Below are 23,467 nucleotides of genomic sequence, written 5' to 3'. Positions count from 1 at the left end.
GTGGGGCGACAGAGGCACATGCGCGCTTGTCACTTGGCGCAGCCAAGACCACGGGGCCGACCATGGCGCTAGGCATTGTGAGGCTTGCTAGGCCGCCATGGGGCGCGGCCAAGGGGTCATGGGGCATGTCTGGAAAGCAGCCCATGACAGTACTAGTGATAATCAAACAATCGGTATCGAAGGCAAAATTTATTATTGACATCAGTTTGAGTAATATGTCAAACCAAATTAGGACACTTACACATTCATTCCATTACCATTTTCAAGTTCCATATCTAGGCATATATAGCTGCCCGTGTGGCTAATGTTGTACATTTTTCACAAATGAACTCTTTTATACACTCACTTCCAGAGGCGGATGTAGTGTATTAACTACGGGTTCAACTGAATCCATAATTTTCGACGCGGAGTGAAAATTCATATGTAAAAATTTATTAAAATTGCAAAAATAATAGATATGAACCCATAACTTTAAAAATATAATGGGTTCAATGTTAAAAACATTAAAACTGAACCCATAGAATTTAAATCTTGGATCCGCCTCTGCTCACTTCCTTGTTGAAAATCCAGCTAAACTTCACTTGACGCAACTCCAACTTCTTAGCTCTCTCATCGGCTCTCTTTTGCAACCTTTTTATCTTAGGTGGTAATCCACACACAGTCTTGCGCACGTTTCGCGTCATCCTTAATTCCTTCAAGCTTTTCCAATGCCCATCGATCGATCAAAAACTGCAATATATATGCATAATCATGACTTGTATACGCTCCTAACCTTTGAGCCACAGCAGCAAAGTGCTCGAATAGATCTGTATCACACCCATCGTACATTAGGTGGGCAGGCATCGTAATCCTCTTTTTCATCATTTTAGCAATAGCTAGCATGGAGTCATTTGGGTCCAATTCCAGCAATTTCTCAACCATCTTGACGTAGGCGTTTTCGTGTCGCTTTTCGTCCGCTGCTATTGTTCCACATATGCGTGCTAATATTGGGTCGGCACCCTTGGCTAGACGAGCAGTATTGCCATGTGACACGAATGTTGCTCTTTCTTGGAATGATGTGTACACAAACCCTAAGTAGGGGTTGTTCTCTGTTCCTACATCCTATAAAGTCAAGGATTTAACAACTTCACTTGATAAAGGATTTGAGTTAGCTACATATATAGATAATGTAAATTCTTTTTTACATGATCAATATAATTTAACCTATTTAACATGTCAATTACTACTATTTTTCTCAGATTAACAAATATTGAACACTTATCATAGAGATTTACGTACAATAACTTTATAAGTGATAATTGTGTAAATTGCACCGTCAGAACATAAACTCTAAACTCTTTTGAGGAGTGAATTTGCATGCAGTCACTAATGACTCCTTCATGGGAATATGTTACCAAGAAAATCAAAACTTGATCTACAACGCAATATCCCCTTTTAGCTGAAGTTCATTTCCAAATTAAAGTATTTTCATCCTTTAGCAAACTTGTTCGATAAAACCCTTGAGAGGTGAAGTTGAATTAAGTTAGTCGGACGTCGCTAGCTCCTTTATTCCTCCACCTTTGGAGAGGATCAGCGATTTCATATGCTAACTCTTTTCCATCCATAAGTAAACACTCGTAAGCGGTCACTTTTTGCCACGTAAATGTTACTCCCTCCGTTTCACATTAAATGAGGTAGTTTGACTCGGCACGGAGTTTAAAAAAAAAAAAAAAGATTTTTGAAACTTGTGGTTTTAAAAGCTTAAGGGGTAAAGAGTTTGTGAGACTATGACATTTGTGTGGCTATAAAAGCTTCTCATTAAGAGTAAATGGGTAAAATGAAAGAGTTTAAAGTTGAATTATTTCCAAATTTAGAAATATGTCATTTATTTTGGAACAGACTAAAAAGGAAAGTACCTCAATTAATTATGAAACGGAGGGAGTAGTTATTACTCTTATGTCCTAACTTAACGAAAGATGCACGGCGCCCTGTAGACTAATTAAGTACAGAAAATGCAAATTTACCTTTTTAAATTTAATAAGTACTTCCTCACTTTCGTTATAATTTGTTTGATATAGTTCTACGGCTCTACGGCACGAAGTTTAAAAAATAAATATATTTAATGACTACAAGATTTTTAAAATTTGTGATCTTAAATATATCAAAGTATTTATGTGGCTATAAAAACTTCTCATTAAAAAAAATACAAGAAGTTTAAAGTTCATTATTTTCAAATATAGAAATATACCGATTTTTTTGAAACAAACTAGTAAAAAAAATAGTACTCAAATAGAAAGGAGCGCATTACATTTATCCACCGAAAGACTATCTACACGGGTCTGTTAACAACTTTACTAGTAAAAATAGAGCAAAATGTTTAAAAAAATTTAAAAGACAGATTAATTTATTTGCCTCTTGGCAAGCAAACTATGCAATGAGGTAGTTCTGTTCCAAACAAAAATGGTCAAGCCAAAACAGGCCGAGCAAAATCTACAACTGTTAGGAATCATATAAAAAATCACCACCCCTTTTGTTAAAGTATTTACGTACGTGTACATATACACCAAAATGTAAGAGTATAATTTAATCAATTATAAAAGATTACTTATCGTTTTTTAGTTATCTAAACCCCTAAAAAGTTTAGCCAGATTAATGCACGGAGCTTATACTCTTTGTACACATTGAAAATGTTGTTCCTCTGTACTTGTAAATAATGATTCTGGAAATTAGAACGTTAGCTTATAAACGTAAATATAAATAAAAAAACAGAAATTAATTTGAGCCCACTGAATTCACAGTGTTTCCTTAAGGAATTTAATCCCCTCCTAGTACCCAAGGTTATAGATTATTTCCTCCCAGGATAGAACGAATTACACACTGGTGTAGCGGTACTTCAAACCCCAGTGTTTCAGCGAACACAAAGTTCGGCAGCAAATCACACTTATGGATGTTTTGTTTGTAGTTAAAAACAATGCAGAATAAGGAGGACAACTCAAAAGTCGAATGGAAATTCTGAGAGGAAGGAATGCAAAGTATAGCCAATGTTGAATTCTTACTGAAGAGAATATCAGATTGCAATTCGTTTTTCCAGTGTATACGCAGTGTATACAGAGTGTATATCCAGTATATGTAGAGTGTATATCCAGTATATGCAGAGTGTATATCCAGTGTATACAGAGTGTATATTAAGTGTATACAGAGTGTATATTAAGTGTATACAGAGTGTTTCAAGTGGTTTTTTTTCGATGTGTTCTTCTTTCTCTCCAACTTATGCTCTATTTATAGCAGTTATTTGAGAGAAATCCGCCCCTTCCATGGTGCAACAAGCACTAGATCATGGAGAAAGCACTTACATGGTGGTATATACACTTGCTTGATGGGAGGAGCACTTGCACCATTGTGGGAGGTGCACTAGGCTGCTTATTGCTTAGTATTGCAATACAATACACGGATTGGAAAACATCCGTTACAAACACGGATTATATCACGTTAATATTCACTATTAACAAATAAATTTGGTCCAAAAAATTAATCAATCGATCGATCATTTGACCAAATCCGAATCCAAATCCCATTTCTCATTCACTCTAATTTTAAGACTATTTCATCTTAAACAAAAATTCAACAATCCCCCACATGAATGGGGAATGGCTATATCACGGAAGTATGCATGAAAAAACTTGTGTGATTTGCAAACAAGGATTAATTGCATCTGGATGAGTAGGTTTCCCTTTGAACTTTCCGTAGTGAACTTATGTCGGATATACTCGGTCAATCGGTAGATTTGATATCTTTGATGGATTATTATATGCAGCGAAAGCAATCCCAGTATCAAAATCACATGTAATTTAGACAACTAGCATAAACGGAATTTCACGGGTTACCTCTTGAAGCGTGAACATATCTCTTCTACCACGTGAGCCTTCAGTTCCATAACTTCTCAATGGAATCTCCATCACCCGCACAATCGTGATCCTCAAACGTTCCACGGTCTTCTACTGTGTTACCCAAATAATACCCGAAAATAGCAATTTCGTGTAGGCGAAATTTCTAGGAAAACTTGGCTGAAAATTTCAGCCACCATCTACTCATCCCTCTAGGTGGAAAACCTTATGTATTTATAGCACAAGTTTTAAGGGTTAAGACCCTTTTCCAAAACCTGTTAGGTTTTCTTTTCCACCAGAAAAAGGATTCCTTTATTTCCTATTATTTAGGCACAGTAGGGACCACAGAATTTAATTAACAAGGCTTCCAATTATGGAATTAATTTGTAATTTTCGAAATTAATACCCACCATAATTAATTACGAATTATTCCACTAAAAATTCGTAATTACACTCCTTATTCAATTTCGAAATTCATCCATTAAATCTTATTTAACTCCCCATGTGAAGATTCAGATACGAATCAATTAAATTAAATTACTGACGATTTAATTTATTGATTATTTCCTTTAGACTTTCGCTTAACTTATTTCATGTGTCGGATACAAAATCCACCGGCCGGGTTTACACATGAAAACTTATAAGCTTTCATAAAGGTATATCATCAATCTCTAAACCGAGACATGGATTCCATCAACTAACTATTACTTTGCCAATGTATATTATTATTATCCAATTTACCAGGCATATTGACCCACGAAAGAATCTCGCCTTTTAATAAATCAAAACAATAATAATATACACAACTAATAATAATTATATCAAGATTAAGAGTATAAGTACATTTAATGGCTAGAGAATTTATTTTATTAAGTCAGTATAAAATACTTATCTCTACCTGGTCCGTTCAATACATACAAAATGTACTAGCACAAGAAGTTGGAATTAAACCATTCCCATAATCAAGATTAATTATATTTAATCTTGTGCTACAATCATTCCTGATGGTTTGTCCAATTCCATCATTAGATTGTGAACTCAAACTTTATACTTATAAGAACCGATGATTTAATCTTCCGTGTATAAGCTAAACTCTATACACTAAATCATCTACTATATAAGCAAAGGACACAGACTATTATATGATCTATTTAAAACTTTATTAAAACTGAATAAACAATTATTTCATAATAAATACTATATCTAAACCAAACTCATGGTTAATAGTATATATCCCAACAATCTCCCACTTAGACTTTTAACCATGATAATTATTAGAATATACTATATCTAAATGCATGGTTAATAGTATATGCCCCAACAATCTCCCACTTAGACTCATAACCATGCATCTACAACTTTCTCAAGCATTCTTTTACATAACTATTAAAAGTCTTTACCAAATAAGGTTTTGTTAAAGAATCTTGTCAAGTTATATCTGATGCAATATTTGTCCAGTAGTACTTTGTCGTAATTATCTAGTTTGGTATTAAACTCTTCAGAGATCCTGTTACCGAAACTATCCCAAGAATGAACACCGAACTATAATTTTCTTTAGCTTTCTCCCACTAAGACGAAGTACCACTAATATTACCTTCGTTACCTCACGACATTGAAATATTAGTGACTTCTTACTATAGTGTTCAATGTTCAAACATCACTCCCACTCGATAAAGGCATATTATGTCTATTAACGTTCTCCCACTACTTAAATGCAATGGAACGTCAATTCTGACGTGTGGGTTTTGATGTTCTTGAACATCTAGTTATTTCTTTGCCCAGTTCCTGTAAAAATAGTTTACTTCTAGGAACATGTTTTATTAAACAGTCCTTATCTAGAAAAATGCATTTGTTTTAACAATTGCCTTATTTTCTTTAGGACAATAAAATAAAGCTTCATTCGTTTTCTTGGATATTCGATAAACATGCACCTGTCCATACTTAGTTCCAACTTACATATCTGTTTTCCCTTTCAGCACATATGCGGGATAATCCTATATCTGAACATGCCACAGACCAAGCTTACATTCAGTCCACAGTTCTATAGATGTCCCAGGTACTAGCTTAGAAGGAACTAAATTCAGAATGTAATTTGAAGTTTCCAGGAAATATTCCAAAAATAAATAAGGCAAATCTGAATAACACGTCATTAGTCTATCCATATCCAAAAGAGACTTATTTCTTCTTTCTACTACACGACTCTATTATGGAGTTTACGGTGTAGTCAATTGAGATGTAATCCCTATTCTGATATGTAACTAAAAAACTCTTTAGAGAGATGCTCGCCACTATAATCAAATTGTAGTAACTTAATATATTTCTTTGGTGCTTCTCTATTTCAAGTCTTAAAAACCTTGAATTACTTAATTCATTAAGACTTACATTGCATCAAATAAATATATTAATATTTTGAGTAATCATTTATGAACGTCATAAAATACTCAAAATCTATCTCTTACGAGTATGTTCATTTAACCATACAAATCAGAAAGGATTCATTCTAGTTTATCACTAGTTTTATTTCCTTTTAAAGGGAAACATCTTTTAGTCAAATTTCCTTCCAAACAGGATCCATAAGTTGGTAGTGCCTCTACTTTCAATGAACCTTAAGGTCCATACTTGACCAACTTGAAATCCTATCCAGATTAATATGCCTTAGATAAAAGTGCACAGATAAGTTTCACTCAATTTTGAAGAACATATTCTCTTATGAGGTAGACTAATATTGTTCTGTTCAGGAGAGACATCAATATATAATAACAAGGTTATGCATTCATGTACCACAAGAGATAAAGTGTTTATTAAGCTCAATAACTCAAGAGTTATTCGAAAAATAAGACAAATATCCATCTCTTATTTTGCCCAGAAACCGAAATTAAATTCCTTCTAACAAAAGTACATATATTGCATCCTTAAAATTAATGCTTTATCACTAAAAGAAAATTTTAACAAGTAATACGACAAATTGCATAAAATCATTGTGGAGTTGAGATAAAAAAATTAAATAGATCATAATAAGTCAAAACACTGAATAGTAAAATTCAGACTGCATTCAATATTTATATACATACATGCATTTGGAATAATAAATTTCGATGGGAAAAGAATTATTCATACAAAGTATATTATATAATGCAAGAATTATACAATCCAAAAATAAATAGAACCAACTCAGATGGAGAGCATACTATTATTTTCAGTCAATTGTATATATTTTAATACAAAAATTTTAAAACACACTACACATATATGTCATGCATCTTGAATAGCAATTTCGATGGGAAAGAACTACTCATGCAACATACATATGCAATGCCAGATTATTCACTCCAATAATTAAAACAGACCCAACTCAGATGGAGAGTATACTGTTAATTTAAGTCAAGTGAACATCATTTTTAATAGCTCTAGTTTCATTGATCCAACATGTATACTCAGATGGAGAGTAAGTACACGATATCAATTACTAGTATTTCACCTAGTGAGCTTACAATAAATTTATCCGATATGGAGGAAGACCTAAAGTCAACGCATAAATTTATTACTCACTTGAAATTAATAGTGGAAGACCATAGAAATATATTTCTATCACTACTTAATCATGATTGTATTGTAGTTACAAAATTGATTCAACCCTTTAAGCTCAGATGGAGAGTTAATACTGGTTATCAATAACTAGTAACTATAGCCAGTGAGTTCATAATAAATTTATCCGATATGGAGGAAGACCTAATGTCAACGCATAAATTTATTATCTCACTATAAATAAAAAATGGAGATCATAGGGGTTAATTCCTATCACCACTTTATCATAACCACGAACATTTCTCTGAGGATTAAGTTCCATAATTAAAAAAAAATACTGAATGCCCCATTTAAACAGTCTTAAAATACTAAAATTATTATTTTACACTGCATAGCAGTGATTATTGTTCACTGGACTGTTTCTGATAAATTCATATCAATCGGAGATCGTTAAAATCACAATCTCCAAAAATTGCGACCAAATTTGGAAAATTATCATTTTAAGCATTTTTTAAGAATTTAAAATATGACCTACATTTTTATCATATACCAATTCATGTCAAATCAACATGTGTTATCATGTTCCAGATTAGACATAAATAAAATGATAGAAAGAATGACTTTTCGTATGTAAATCGCATTTTAATCCGTCAAACCACCAAAAAACTCATCTAAACGATCCCGAATCGTCAAAATACGATGTGATTCACCGCATAGCAGTGAGTTCTTCTTTAATGATCGTTTCCGATGATCCTATCAAATTTCAGGTCATTCGGAGATCGTTGAATTCATGATCGCCAAAACTAGACCAAATTCAAATAAATTATTTTTTGGCATAGTTAGGATTAAATCCATGTGATTTGCATTCTTCATATATATCATATCAAGTTAAATCACATGCTTCAGATTTAACACAAATATAGCCGATATATAAAGAATAATTTTTCATATTTATAACAAATTCAATTTAATAAACTGCTTGAAAACCCATCTAAACAACCTCAAAATGCCAAAAAACAACATGATTCACTGCATAGCATTGAGTATTTCTCACTAGATCGTTTTTGATGAACCCACCAAGTTTCATGTCAATCGGAGTCCGTCAAATTCATGACCACTAGCCTGTAACCACACTCGGAGAATAACCGTTTTAAGTAGTTTCATGAATTAAAATAAATATGATATTGATTTCCATTCTCCTTATAATTACACTATGAGCTCAAGGCATATATTATTTTCTTCCTATTTCTAGGATATATAATATCTCCTTTTGCAATAAATTATCCTTTTATTAAATACATAAGAACCTGAGATATTATATTTTCTCCCGTTCAGTGAAAACCCCAATATCTCTTCTCATGGGTGGAGTTAGTTTCACTAGTACCCAAAGATAAATACTCTTTTTCTAGTTATGAACCTCCACCATTAATGTAGATTTCTCAAGGATAATTTTCACATGGTATATTAAACATATTTCAATGACTCAAATAAATAGACCATTTTGTGGATCCTACTTATTAATCATAATGCTCAATCCATGAATAGATATAATTTCACATGTACAAATTTACTAAGAATTTTTCATGAGTTCAAATAAACAAACCACTTCAGTGGTAACTATTTATTACTCATAAAATTCTCAATTTACAAGTGAATATATATTTAGCTCATAAAATTATTTTATGGTAGACCATAGCTTAAAAGTCATACCAACATTATAAAACTCATACAACATACCGTCATATTTCACTTAATTAGAACTTCCAATCAGAGAATAAAATTCTTCATCGAAAATCCAAACTAGTAATCACGTAGGGCATGAAAATATAAACTTAAATTTGAGAAATTTTTTATGTACAAACATGCCAAACGCTCCAATCATTAGTCATCCAGGATATCAAATAGAGAATTTTACTTTCTTACAAAATAATTATATCATTACACAATATGAATTATACCTTGTAAGACCTAGTCAATAAAATCTTACACCTCTATTATTGAATTTAATACAACAACACGTTTATTTCCTAATAGTCAATGTGTAAACCTATTATATGACTAGTATTTAATCATGGGGACCATGGGGAGTCATCCCCAACACCAATGAATTAAAAAAGAATTAAAATTATTAAGAAATAATTTCCAGAAAATAGAAAAACGTCCAAAACACAGTCCAAACGACCTCAAAACGCCGAAAAATACCATGATTCACTGCTATAGCAGTGAGTTTTTCTCACCACGGCGTTTCCGATGGACCCACCAAATTTCAGCTCAATCGGAGTCCGTCAAGTTCGCTGACCTCCGAAAATTCCGACTATTCGGTCAAAAACAGGTTTTGCGTTTTTCTAAGGTTTACCCCAAAAAATTCAGATAATCTCAATCAAATATCAATAAGAAAATATATATCTCATGATTATAAGAATAATCCATAAATTATGCACAGTTAATTCACAAAACAGCAGTGCAGTTTTTTAGAAAACCACATATATATGTAATTCAAAAAATGCACATAAACACCATATTCTTGTTTCATGAAAAACTTAGTTATCTAATTAGATGTGAGTGAGCTCTGATACCAATTGATGGATTATTATATGCAGCGGAAGCAATCCCAGTATCAAAATTCACATGTAATTTAGACAACTAGCATAAACGGAATTTCACGGGTTACCTCTTGAAGCGTGAACATATCTCTTCTACCACGTGAGCCTTCAGTTCCATAACTTCTCAATGGAATCTCCATCACCCGCACAATCGTGATCCTCGAACGTTCCACGGTCTTCTACTGTGTTACCCAAATAATACCCGAAAATAGCAATTTCGTGTGGGCGAAATTTCTAGGAAAACTTGGCTGAAAATTTCAGCCACCATCTACCCATCCCTCTAGATGGAAAACCTTATGTATTTATAGCACAAGTTTTAAGGGTTAAGACCCTTTTCCAAAACCTGTTAGGTTTTCTTTTCCACCAGAAAAAGGATTCCTTTATTTCCTATTATTTAGGCACAGTAGGGACCACAGAATTTAATTAACAAGGCTTCCAATTATGGAATTAATTTGTAATTTTCGAAATTAATATCCACCATAATTAATTACGAATTATTCCACTAAAAATTCGTAATTACACTCCTTATTCAATTTCGAAATTCATCCATTAAATCTTATTTAACTCCCCATGTGAAGATTCAGATACGAATCAATTATATTAAATTACTGGCGATTTAATTTATTGATTATTTCCTTTAGACTTTCGCTTAACTTATTTCATGTGTCGGATACAAAATCCACCGGCCGGGTTTACACATGAAAACTTATAAGCTTTCATAAAGGTATATCATCAATCTCTAAACCGAGACATGGATTCCATCAACTAACTATTACTTTGCCAATGTATATTATTATTATCCAATTTACCAGGCATATTGACCCACGAAAGAATCTCGCCTTTTAATAAATCAAAACAATAATAATATACACAACTAATAATAATTATATCAAGATTAATAGTATAAGTACATTTAATGGCTAGAGAGTTTATTTTATTAAGTCAGTATAAAATACTTATCTCTACCTGGTTCGTTCAATACATACAAAATGTATTAGCACAAGAAGTTGGAATTAAACCATTCTCATAATCAAGATTAATTATATTTAATCTTGTGCTACAATCATTCCTGATGGTTTGTCCAATTCCATCATTAGATTGTGAACTCAAACTTTATACTTATAAGAACCGATGATTTAATCTTCCGTGTATAAGCTAAACTCTATACACTAAATCATCTACTATATTAGCGAAGGACACAGACTATTATATGATCTATTTAAAACTTTATTAAAACTGAATAAACAATTATTTCATAATAAATACTATATCTAAACCAAACTCATGGTTAATAGTATATATCCCAACAATCTTTGAACCGTCGAACTTTAGTGTATACCTAGACAACCATAAGTCACACAATCAACCCTTAACCGTCTTTGGTTCTCATTGTTGTGTTCGTTTCAGCCATGAACACTGCCTGGTTTCATAAGTGCGTAGATAATTGGCCTTGCAAAATTCTCCTTGAAGCGGCTAACACTTCACACTTACATAGGTGATTCCTAAACGTGTCATCCCGTAGATACACTATTTGATATACCCTGTATCAAATTTAGAAATCATTAAAAAGCTTTAATGCTTTATCCTTGGTACTGAACTTTGTCTCATCACGAGAATAGACTAAAACAAATTTTGTTGACAATGTTGAACCGTCATTAATGACTTTGTTTGATCTCCTTGAACCTAGATCTTGGGATCTCCAGTCTTCTAGGTAGAGTTACCGCCACAATGACTTGTTCTCGGCCATAGTCCCATTCCCCTCGATGATTTCTCAACTACCTCTCTAGTTAGGCCTTTTGTAAGTGGATCTGACACATTATCACTTGACTTTACATAGTCAATCGTGATAATTCCTCTAGAGAGAAGTTGCCTAACGGTTTTATGTCTTCGTCGTATATGACGAGATTTACCGTTATACATAACGCTCCCAGCCCTTCCAATTGCCGCTTGGCTATCACAGTGTATGCATATTGGTGCCAACGGTTTGGGCCAAAATGGAATATCTTCCAAGAAATTCCGGAGCCATTCAGCTTCTTCACTGGCTTTATCTAAGGCTATGAACTCAGCCTCCATTGTAGAGCGGGCAATACATGTTTGTTTGGACGACTTCCAAGATACCGCTCCTCCACCAATAGTGAATACATATCCACTTGTGGACTTCGAATCAGTTGAACCAGTGATCCAATTTGCATCACAATATCCTTCAATCACCGCAGGATATTTACTGTAGTGCAAATCAAAGTTTTGGGTATGTTCTAAGTATCCCAAAACTCGTGTCATTGCCATCCAGTGAGATTGGCCTGGATTGCTCGTGTACCGACTTAGTTTACTTATAGCACAAGCTATATCTGGTCGTGTACAATTCATGATGTACATTAAGCATCTCAACACACGAGCATAATCCAATTGTGATATGCTTTGGCCTTTATTCTTTGCTAGTGCAAGATTCACGTCAATTGGAGTCTTTGCAACTTTAAAGCCCAAGTGATTGAATTTTTCAAGTACTGTCTTAATATAATGAGATTGTGACAATGCCAGACCTTGAGGAGTCTTTTGGATCTTAATCTCCAGAATTAAATCCACAATTCCCAACTCCTTCATATCAAACTTGCTAGTTAGCATACGCTTAGTAGCATTTATGTTGGCAATGTCATTACTCATTATCAGCATATCATCCACATATAGGCAAACAATGACTATGTGATTTGGAACATTTTTAATGTACACACTTTTATCACATTCATTTATCTTAAAACCATTTGACAACATTGTTTGGTCAAATTTCGCATGCCATTGTTTGGGTGCTTGTTTTAGTCCGTAAAGGGACTTAACAAGTCTACATACTTTATTTTCTTTACCTGGAACCACAAACCCTTCAGGTTGTTCCATGTAAATTTCTTCCTCCAACTCTCCATTTAAGAAGGCCGTTTTAACATCCATTTGATGAATTTCAAGACCATACACTGCTGTTAATGCTACTAACATCCGTATGGACGTAATCCTTGTAACTGGGGAGTATGTATCAAAGTAGTCAAGACCTTCTCGTTGTCTATACCCTTTGACAACAAGTCTTGCCTTGAATTTATCAATAGTGCCATCATCTTTCATTTTTCTCTTAAAAATCCATTTAGAACCCAAAGGTTTATTTCCAGGAGGAAGATCAACCAATTCCCATGTATGGTTGTTCAATATGGATTCTATTTCACTATTGACTGCCTCTTTCCAGAACAATGATTCCGAAGAAGACATAGCTTCTTTAAATGTTCGAGGCTCATTTTCCAATAAGAAAGTCACAAAATCTGGTCCAAACGAAGTAGACGTTCTTTGACGTTTACTACGTCTTGGATCCCCTGATTAAATGTACTTTCTTTTGTTTCTTCCTGAGGTCGTTTAGATCCTTCACCAATCGACTCGCATTCCTTTTTATATGGATATATATTTTCAAAGAACTTAGTATTATCTGATTCTATAACCGTATTATTATGAATGTCGGGATTTTCTGATTTATGAACCAGAAATCGATATGCTTTACTATTAGTTGCATATCCTATGAAAACACAATCAACTGTTTTCGGTCCTATTTTTACCCTTTTGGGTTTAGGAACTTGCACCTTTGTCAAACACCCCCACACTTTAAAATAATTCAAGTTGGGCTTCCTTCCTTTCCATTTTTCATATAGAATGGATTGTGTTTTACTATGGGGTACTCTATTTAGTATTCGGTTGGCCGTAAGAACGGCTTCCCCCCACAAGTTCTGTGGCAAACCAGAACTTATCAACAATGCGTTCATCATCTCCTTTAATGAACGATTCTTTATTTCCGCAATCCCATTGAATTGGGGCGTGTAAGGGGTTGTTGTTTGATGAATAATTCCATATTCTAAACATATTTGTTCAAAAGGAGATTCATATTCACCACCCCTATCACTTCTTATCATTTTGATTTTCTTGTTAAGTTGCGTTTCAACTTCATTTTTGTATTGCTTGAATGCGTCTATTACTTCATCTTTACTATTAAGTAAGTAAACATAGCAATATCGAGTACTATCGTCAATAAAAGTTATGAAATACTTCTTTCCACCGCGAGATGGTATTGACTTCATGTCACAAATATCTATGTGAATTAAGTCTAAAGGATTTGAATTCCTTTCAACCGACTTATAAGGATGTTTAACATACTTAGATTCCACACATATTTGACATTTTGATTTTTCGCATTCAAACTTAGGCAATACTTCCAAGTTTATCATTTTTCGCAAGGTTTTATAATTGACATGACCTAAACGTACATGCCATAAATCATTTGACTCAAGTAAGTAAGAAGAAGCTGAAGTTTTATTATTAGTTTTAACAACTATTACATTCAGCTTGAACAGGCCCTCAGTAAGGTAACTTTTTCCTACAAACATTTCATTCTTACTAATCACTACCTTGTCAGATACAAAAACGCACTTGAAACAGTGCTTTACAAGAAGTCCAGTAGAGACTAAGTTCTTCCTAATCTCGGGAACATGAAGGACGTTGTTCAAAGTCATGACTTTGCCAAAAGTCATCTTGAGAAATATCTTACTGTATCTTTCAATTTTTGTTGTAGCAGCATTTCCCATAGAGAGCGTCTCTTCGGGTCCAGCAGAAGCATATGTAGAAAATGCTTCCCTCACAGCACAAACATGACGAGTGGCTCCAGAATCAATCCACCACTCCTTTGGGTTTCCTACCAGGTTGCATTCAGAAAGCATGACGCACAAGTCATCAACATCATCATGCTTTTCTACCATGTTTGCTTGACCCCTTTGCTTGTCTTTCTTCCGAGCACGACACTCCGTAGATTTGTGTCCGGTTTTCCCACAGTTGTAGCAGTTTCCACTGAACCGCTTCTTGCTTGGGTTGTATTTCGGACCAGAAGCCTTCTTTCTCTTTTTGTTATCTTCAACAATATTTGCTCCCATTATTGTTGAATTTCCACGGCCTCTTCTCTCAGCAACTTTATTGTCCTCTTCGATTCTCAATCAAACAATGAGATCTTCAAGGGACATCTCCTTTCGTTTGTGTTTCAAATAATTTTTGAAGTCCTTCCACAATGGAGGCAACTTCTCAATTATTGCTGCTACTTGGAATGCTTCATTGATGACAAGACCTTCAATGAAAATTCCGTTAGTAAAATTACTAAAAAATTTACTTTCAATATCAGTATTTATTTGAAACATACCTTCAGCAAGTAGATCATGAATAATCACTTGCAATTCCTGGACTTGGGTAATAACAGACTTGCTATCTACCATTTTGTAGTCCAAAAATTTTGCGGCGACGAATTTCTTCATCCCGGCATCTTCAGTTTTGTACTTCTTTTCAAGTGCATTCCACAATTCTTTTGACGTCTCCACGCCACTGTATACATTATACAGATTATCCTCCAGTCCGCTAAGAATATAATTTCTGCACAAGAAGTCAGAATGCTTCCACGCCTCAATCACGAGAAAGCTATCATTCTCTGGAGTTTCATCTCGAAGATCAGGAACATCTTCCTTGATGAACTTCTGTAGACATAACGTAGTCAAGTAGAAGAACATCTTTTGCTGCCAGCGCTTGAAATCCATCCCGGAAAATTTTCCGGGTTTCTCTGCTGGTGCCAACGCCGGAGTTCGACTTGTCGATGCGTTGGCAGTCATCATCGGAACAGCTTGATTTCCGTCATTCACCATTTTTACTGTAAAAATGACACAATCAAATGTTTAATAAACGTTTAAAACTGGAGTGAAAAATCACGTAGATTTTAATCTCCAACAAAATGCCACGAAGGCTTTAAAAATGGAGTAAAAATCACGTAGATTTTAATCTCCAACAAACCGCCACGAAGGCTTTACTCTCCAAACGGGAGTACACAAAAAACCACAAAGGTTATAGTCTCCAGAATAATAAAAGTAACACAAATACAGAAATTAAATTATTAAATTCCTTAAGATTGTTGTTCCTCTGTACTTGTAAATAATGATTCTGGAAATTAGAACGTTAGCTTATAAACGTAAATATAAATAAAAAAACAGAAATTAATTCGAGCCCACTGAATTCACAGTGTTTCCTTAAGGAATTTAATCCCCTCCTAGTACCCAAGGTTATAGATTATTTCCTCCCAGGATAGAACGAATTACACACTGGTGTAGCGGTACTTCAAACCCCAGTGTTTCAGCGAACACAAAGTTCGGCAGCAAATCACACTTATGGATGCTTTGTTTGTAGTTAAAAACAATGCAGAATAAGGAGGACAACTCAAAAGTCGAATGGAAATTCTGAGAGGAAGGAATGCAAAGTATAGCCAATGTTGAATTCTTACTGAAGAGAATATCAGATTGCAATTCGTTTTTCCAGTGTATACGCAGTGTATACAGAGTGTATATCCAGTATATGCAGAGTGTATATCTAGTATATGCAGAGTGTATATCCAGTGTATACAGAGTGTATATTAAGTGTATAAAGAGTGTTTCAAGTGTTTTTTTTCGATGTGTTCTTCTTTCTCTCCAACTTATGCTCTATTTATAGCAGTTATTTGGGAGAATCCGCCCCTTCCATGGTGCAACAAGCACTAGATCATGGAGAAAGCACTTACATGGTGGTATATACACTTGCTTGGTGGGAGGAGCACTTGCACCATTGTGGGAGGTGCACTAGGCTGCTTATTGCTTAGTATTGCAATACAATACACGGATTGGAAAATATCCGTTACAAACACGGATTATATCACGTTAATATTCACTATTAACAAATAAATTTGGTCCAAAAAATTAATCAATCGATCGATCATTTGACCAAATCCGAATCCAAATCCCATTTCCCATTCACTCTAATTTTAAGACTATTTCATCTTAAACAAAAACTCAACAGAAAACACTTACCATTCCGGATCCAATCAAATATTGCACAGTCCTTTCAATCATCTTCATGTCCACACGACCAGAAAGGTGTAGCAGATCTCCATGTCTATTTTCCTCAGCAGACCAGCCCCTACTCCAAATAGCCCAAGGAGATTAACTGCACATAGTATCATCACGAACCCCATCAAAAGTATTAATCCAAGTTTGATAAGTTGGCAAAGCTTCTTCAGTTATCATATCTCCCACAAGCACTACAAGGTAATCGTCTGAGAGTTAACAAGTCCGTTGCCTCAGGGCCCGAACTTCGTCGAAGAATTCATCCGACCAGGAGATCATTGGGCTGCCAGGAATTTTCAACGGGCTTGAGGAGAGGGAGAACGCTTTGGGTCACCCAAGGTTCTAATGACTTGAACACTTCTAACTTTAATTTTCAGGTGGCATTGAGTGGGTAATCATTTCGTGGTGTAAGGACGCGGCGGAGGATGATGGTGATGGAATATATACCACAGCGGAAGCAATAACAGAATCTTATTCACGTGGAATCTAAACAACTAGCACGTATGGAGATTTTAGGATTACCTCTTGAAGCGTAAACACAACAAATCTAGGTCGTTCTCCAGTTCCTCAGTTGAAAACACACTAGCAGATTTCCACAGTCTTCTACTGTGTTACCCAAACAATAACCGAAAAAAGAGAATTTTGGGTGGGCAAAATTCTAGTAGAAACCGCAGTTAGAATCATGTGTAAAAAACGTCCAGCCCTTATATCCATATATATAGCTGCGATTTTTAGGTCAAAACCGTTTTCAAAACCTGTTAGGTTTCCTTCTCCCACTAAGGGACGGTTTCCACGTTTTCTTTCCCACTAAGTAACAGTTTCCACTATTTTCTATTATTTAGGTACAGTAGGGACCACAGAATTTAATTAACAAGGCTTCCTATTATGATATTAATTTCGAAATTCTGAAACTAATTTCCATCATAATAAATTACGAATTATTCCACTAAAAATTCGTAATTGCACTCCTTAGTTCAATTTCGAAATTCTTCCATAAAACCTTATTTAACTCCCCATGTTAAGATTCAGATACTAATCAATCAAATTAAATTACTGACTATTTAATTTATTGATTACTTCCTTTAGACTTACACTTAACTTATTTCATGTGTCGGATACAAAATCCACCGGTCGGGTTTACACATGAAAACTTATAAACTTTCATAAAGGAGTATCATCAATCTCAAAATTGAGACATGGATTCCATCAACTAATTATTACTTCGCCAATGTATATCATTGTTATCCAATTTACCAGGCTTATTGACTCGCGAAAGAATCTCGCCTTTTAATAAATCAAAACAACAAGTGACATACACAACTAATAATAATTATATCAGGATTAAGAGTATAAGTACATTAAATGGACTAGAGAAATTATTTTATAAAGTCAGTATAAAATACTCATCTCTACTTGATCCGTTCAATACATACAAAATGTACTAGCACAAGAAGTTAGAATTAAACCATTCCCATAATCAAGATAAATTATATTTAATCTTGTGCTACAATCATTCCGATGATTTGTCCAATTCCATCATTAGATTGTGAACATTAACTTTTATATCTTACAAGAACCGATGATTTAATCTTCCGTGTATAAGCTAAACTCTATACACTAAATCATCTACTATGTAAGCAATGGACGCACAAACCAACACATGATCTATTTAAAATGAAACTTTATTGAATTTAAACAAGTAAATAAATAATTATTCATAAAGAATACTATAACAATACGCATGGCTTATAGTATATTCTAACAATCTCCCACTTAGACTAATAACCATGCGTCTACAATTTTGACACACATTCCTTCTACATGCTTATCAAAAGTCTTCTGTGGTAAGCTCTTAGTAAACGGATCTGCCAAGTTGTTCTCTGACGCAATCTTGGTGACCACTACATCCCCTCTCTGCACTATATCACGAATTAAATGATATTTACGCTCAATGTGCTTTGCCCTCTTATGGCTTCGTGGCTCCTTTGAATTTGCAACCGCACCACTATTATCACAGTAAAGCGTAATTGGTGCTTGAATCGAAGGAACCACACCCAACTCTCTCAGGAAGTTACCGAGCCAAACTGCCTCTTTGGCTGCCTCAGAGGCTGCCACATATTCGGCTTCCATGGTGGAATCAGCAACACAAGTTTGCTTGATACTCCTCCAACTTATGGCTCCACCTCCAAGAGTAAACACATTACCTGAGGTAGACTTTCTAGAATCTCTGTCTGATTGGAAATCCGAATCAGTATACCCAATAGGTACCAGGTCATCCGATTGGTAGATCAACATGTAATCCCTAGTCCTTTTCAGGTACTTGATTATATGTTTAACCGCCATCCAATGCTCTTTCCCAGGATTAGACTGAAATCTGCTAACAACTCCAACGGCAAAGCAGATATCAGGCCTAGTGCATAACATAGCATACATGAGGCTCCCCACAGCTGATGCATAAGGGACCGCCTTCATCTTTTCTATCTCTTCATCAGTCTTAGGAGACTGATCTTTCGATAGAGAAATTCCATGTCTGAAAGGAAGGAATCCTTTCTTGGAATCATGCATGCTAAACCTAGAGAGTATTGTATCAATATAAAGACCTTGGGACAAGCCTAATATCCTTTTCTTGCGATCTCGCAAGAGTTTGATCCCAAGGATATGAGCCGCTTCTCCCAAATCTTTCATATCAAAATGTGTGGACAACCACTGCTTAACTGAATTCAACATGCCCACATTATTTCCTATGAGCAGTATGTCATCTACATATAAGATCAAAAATGCCACTTTGTCCCCATCCCACTTTTTGAATACACAAGATTCGTTAAGACACTGATCAAAACCAAAAGTTTTAATCGCCTTATCAAAACAAGTGTTCCATGCCCTAGATGCCTGTTTTAGTCCATAAATGGACCTTTAAAGCTTACACAACATGTGCTCTTTGCCACTTTCCATAAAACCGTCTGGTTGCATCATATAGATGCACTCATCAAGACTTCCATTAAGGAAAGCTGTCTTGACATCCATTTGCCAAATCTCATAATCATAATGAGCAGCAATGGATAAGAGAATCCTTATAGACTTAAGCATGGCTACCGGCGAGAAGGTTTCCTCATAGTCAATCCCTTCTTTCTGAGTAAACCCTTTCGCTACAAGCCTTGATTTAAAAGTTTGTACTTTTCCGTCTACACCTCTCTTTTTCTTATAGATCCATTTGCATCCAATGGGTTTAACCCCATCAGTTGGTTCTACAAGATCCCAAACCTGATTAGAGTACATAGACTCCATCTCTGATTTCATAGCAGCAACCCACTTATCGGCATCCTTATCATGTAGTGTTTGGTCGTAATTGACAGGTTCGGAGGTAGGCTCCTCAGGGATCCTATCATATGATTCTCCCAAGAGCGTGTAACGAACTGGCTGTCTTATTTCTCTCCCACTACGACTACGCACTACATCAGTTGCAACTACATCACGTTGATTTTGTGGTTGAACCACAACATCATCAGGAACCTGAGTCTCCATGCTATCCACAGGGATATCAACGACTTCTTCCTGTTGTGCAGTCTGCTCAACATGACTCCCACTACTTTGTGGTAGTATGACTGCGGGCACTTGTTCTTGTGGTACATTAAGTCTATTGACATTTCTCCCACTACTAAAGTGCAATGGTATGTCAAAATCGACTTCCGGGGTTTGGATATGGTCGTTTTGATTTTCAGATGACTGAGTTTCCATTCCTTTGCTGAGTTCCTGTAAAACGAGTTTACTTCTAGGAACATGGTTCATCAAATAGTCCTCTTCTAGAAACTTGGCATTTGTGCTAACAATTACCTTTTTCTCTTTTAGGACAATAGAATAAACCACCTTTCGTCCCTTTTGGATAACCTATAAACACGCATACATCCGTTCTTGCCTCCAATTTATCCGTTTTCCCCTTTAGCACATGTGCCGGACAACCCCAAACTCGAATATGCCGCAGACTAGGCTTGCGCCCAGTCCACAATTCTGTAGGGGTCAAGGGTACTGACTTTGAAGGAACTAAGTTCAGAACATAATTCGCCGTTTCTAAGGCATGTCCCCAAAAAGACGAAGGCAAATCGGAATAACTCATCATTGATCTAACCATTTCCATAAGAGTCCTATTTCTTCTTTCAGCTACACCATTTTGTTGTGGAGTTCCAGGTGCAGATAATTGAGATGTAATTCCACATTCTGATAAATACCAATAAAGTCTGTAGAGAGGTACTCCCCACCACGATTAGATCGTAGTGTCTTGATATGTTTATTATGTCGCTTTTCAGTCTCAGTCTTGAATTCTTTGAACTTTTCAAAACATTCAGACTTTCGACGCAACAAATAAATATATCCATATTTTGAGTAATCATCTGTGAAAGTCACAAAATACTCAAAACCACCTCTTGCTTGGACATTCATTGGACCACACAAATCAGAATGAATTAATTCTAATTTATCACTTGCCCGATTTCCTTTTGAGGGGAAATTTTGTTTTGTCATTTTCCCTTCTAAACAAGATTCACAAGTTGGTAGTGCCTCCACTTTCAATGAACTTAAAGGTCCATCCTTGACCAACCTGGAAATTCTGTTCAGATTTATATGACCCAAACGCAAGTGCCATAAATATGTTTCACTCAATTCAGAAGAACGTTTTCTCTTGCTTGGTAAATCAACATTATTCAGTTCTTTAGGTGGTAACGGTTTAGGAATAGAGTCAACAACAAAAAGACCATTAATCAATGTAGCCGAAGAGAGATAACGCTTATTATGAGTAATAACACATTTATCAACGTCATGACAATTAAAATCATAACCATCTCTCATAGCGCTAGAAACCGAAATTAAATTCCTTCTAACGGAAGGTACATATAATGTGTCTTTTAAAGCTAAAACTCTACCACTACCAAACGAAATACTAATATTTCCTAATGCTAAAGCTGGGGCTGCTGAACCGTCTGCTTGATAAACATTGATTTCTCCTTTACTTAGCCGCCGCGTTACCTGAAACCCCTGCAAATAAGTGCAGATATGATTAGTGGCTCCCGAATCTACACACCATGACATGGTAGAAACAGCCGCTAAAAATGTTTCAACGACAAGTAGATGTAAATCACCTGGTTTATTTTTCAGCTTGGCCAGATAAGTTGGACACTGCTTCTTATGATGCCCGGGCTGCTTGCAGTGATAACACTTGCCCTTAGCCTTTTTCACACCAGCAGTCGCGCCACCAACAGAGGGTTTTTGAGCCTTTTTCTTTTCTGCCCGCCTCTCGGCTTAGAAGAAGAAACTGCCTCAAAATTCAATGCCACGGGAGGAGCTTGGGACTTGATAATAGTCTCTGCCGACTGCAGCTCATTCAACAATTTCGCAAGGGACAAATCCATTTTGTTCATGTTATAATTCAGGCGAAATTGCTGAAAACTGTCAGGCAAAGTCTGCAGGATCATTTCAACCTGCGTGTCCTTATCAATGTTAGCTCCAAGGACCTCCAGTTCATTCAGAAGACTCATCATCTTCAGAACATGGTCCCTGACCGATGAACCTTCAACCATTTTGGTATTCAGAAGGGCTTTCATGGCAGTCTGCTTAGCCGCACGATTCTGATCTCCGAACATTTCTTTGAGATTTTCCAGAATGTCATAAGCAGACTTCATCGACTGATGCTGATGTTGCAGAACATTCGACATGGATGCCAAAATGTAACACCGCGCCATCTCATCAGCCTTAATCCATTTCTGGTAAGCCTTCTGTTCATCATCTCCAGGTTTTTCTGGACACACCTCATCGAGCACAAATTTGTACTCTTCAGCAATTAGAACAATATCCAAATTTCGTTTCCAATCAACATAATTTGGACCCTCAAGTTTGTTTTGGGTAAGAATGGCAGTAAGGGGATTAAAAGCAGTCATTGTTAATCTGGGAGACATTAAATATTTAAATAGATCAAATCAGTTTGTATTATGAACATTAAAATTCAAAACACATTATATATATACAATCTATGCACCTTGAACAACAAATTTCGATGGGAAAGAAGCTATTCTTGCAATATACATATATAATGACAGATTTTCACTCCATAAACTTAAACATGTCATACTCAGATGGAGAGTAAACTGTTAATTTAAGCCAAGTGAATATCAACATTCAACATATATTAGTCCCATTGAACCAACATGCATACTCAGATGGAGAGTAAATACAAATAATCAATGACTAGTATAACATAGTGATTATTCATAATATTTTTATCCGATATGGAAGAAGACCTACATCAACGTGTAAAAACATTATATCACTGATTTTTTAAGCCCGGGGACCAAGGAAATTGATCCCCACAATTTCTGGAATTAAAAACAACTAAAAAAAATTTCAGAATTTTAGAAAAACAGCAAAAACACCATCTAAACGACCCCGAACGCCCAAAAAACGACTTCAGTCATGCATAAAATCCATGAGTATTGCTCACTGGGCCGTTTCGCATGGACCTGCCAAGTTTCAGGTCAATCGGAGTCCGTCAACTTTTTGACCTCCG

At 35.4% G+C, this 23,467-nt stretch overlaps 1 pseudogene; it reads right to left on the bottom strand.

Annotated features, from left to right (window-relative positions):
* Nucleotides 1-245: 245 nt before the first annotated feature.
* Nucleotides 246-22,184, bottom strand: LOC142181177 (stearoyl-[acyl-carrier-protein] 9-desaturase 6, chloroplastic-like; annotated as a pseudogene).
* Nucleotides 22,185-23,467: the final 1,283 nt, after the last annotated feature.

Source organism: Nicotiana tabacum, chromosome 5 (genome assembly GCF_000715075.1).
Source record: "Nicotiana tabacum cultivar K326 chromosome 5, ASM71507v2, whole genome shotgun sequence".
Taxonomy (NCBI): domain Eukaryota; kingdom Viridiplantae; phylum Streptophyta; class Magnoliopsida; order Solanales; family Solanaceae; genus Nicotiana; species Nicotiana tabacum.
Note: the sequence above shows the minus strand (reverse complement) of the source record. Positions and strands in the feature narration are given on the sequence as shown.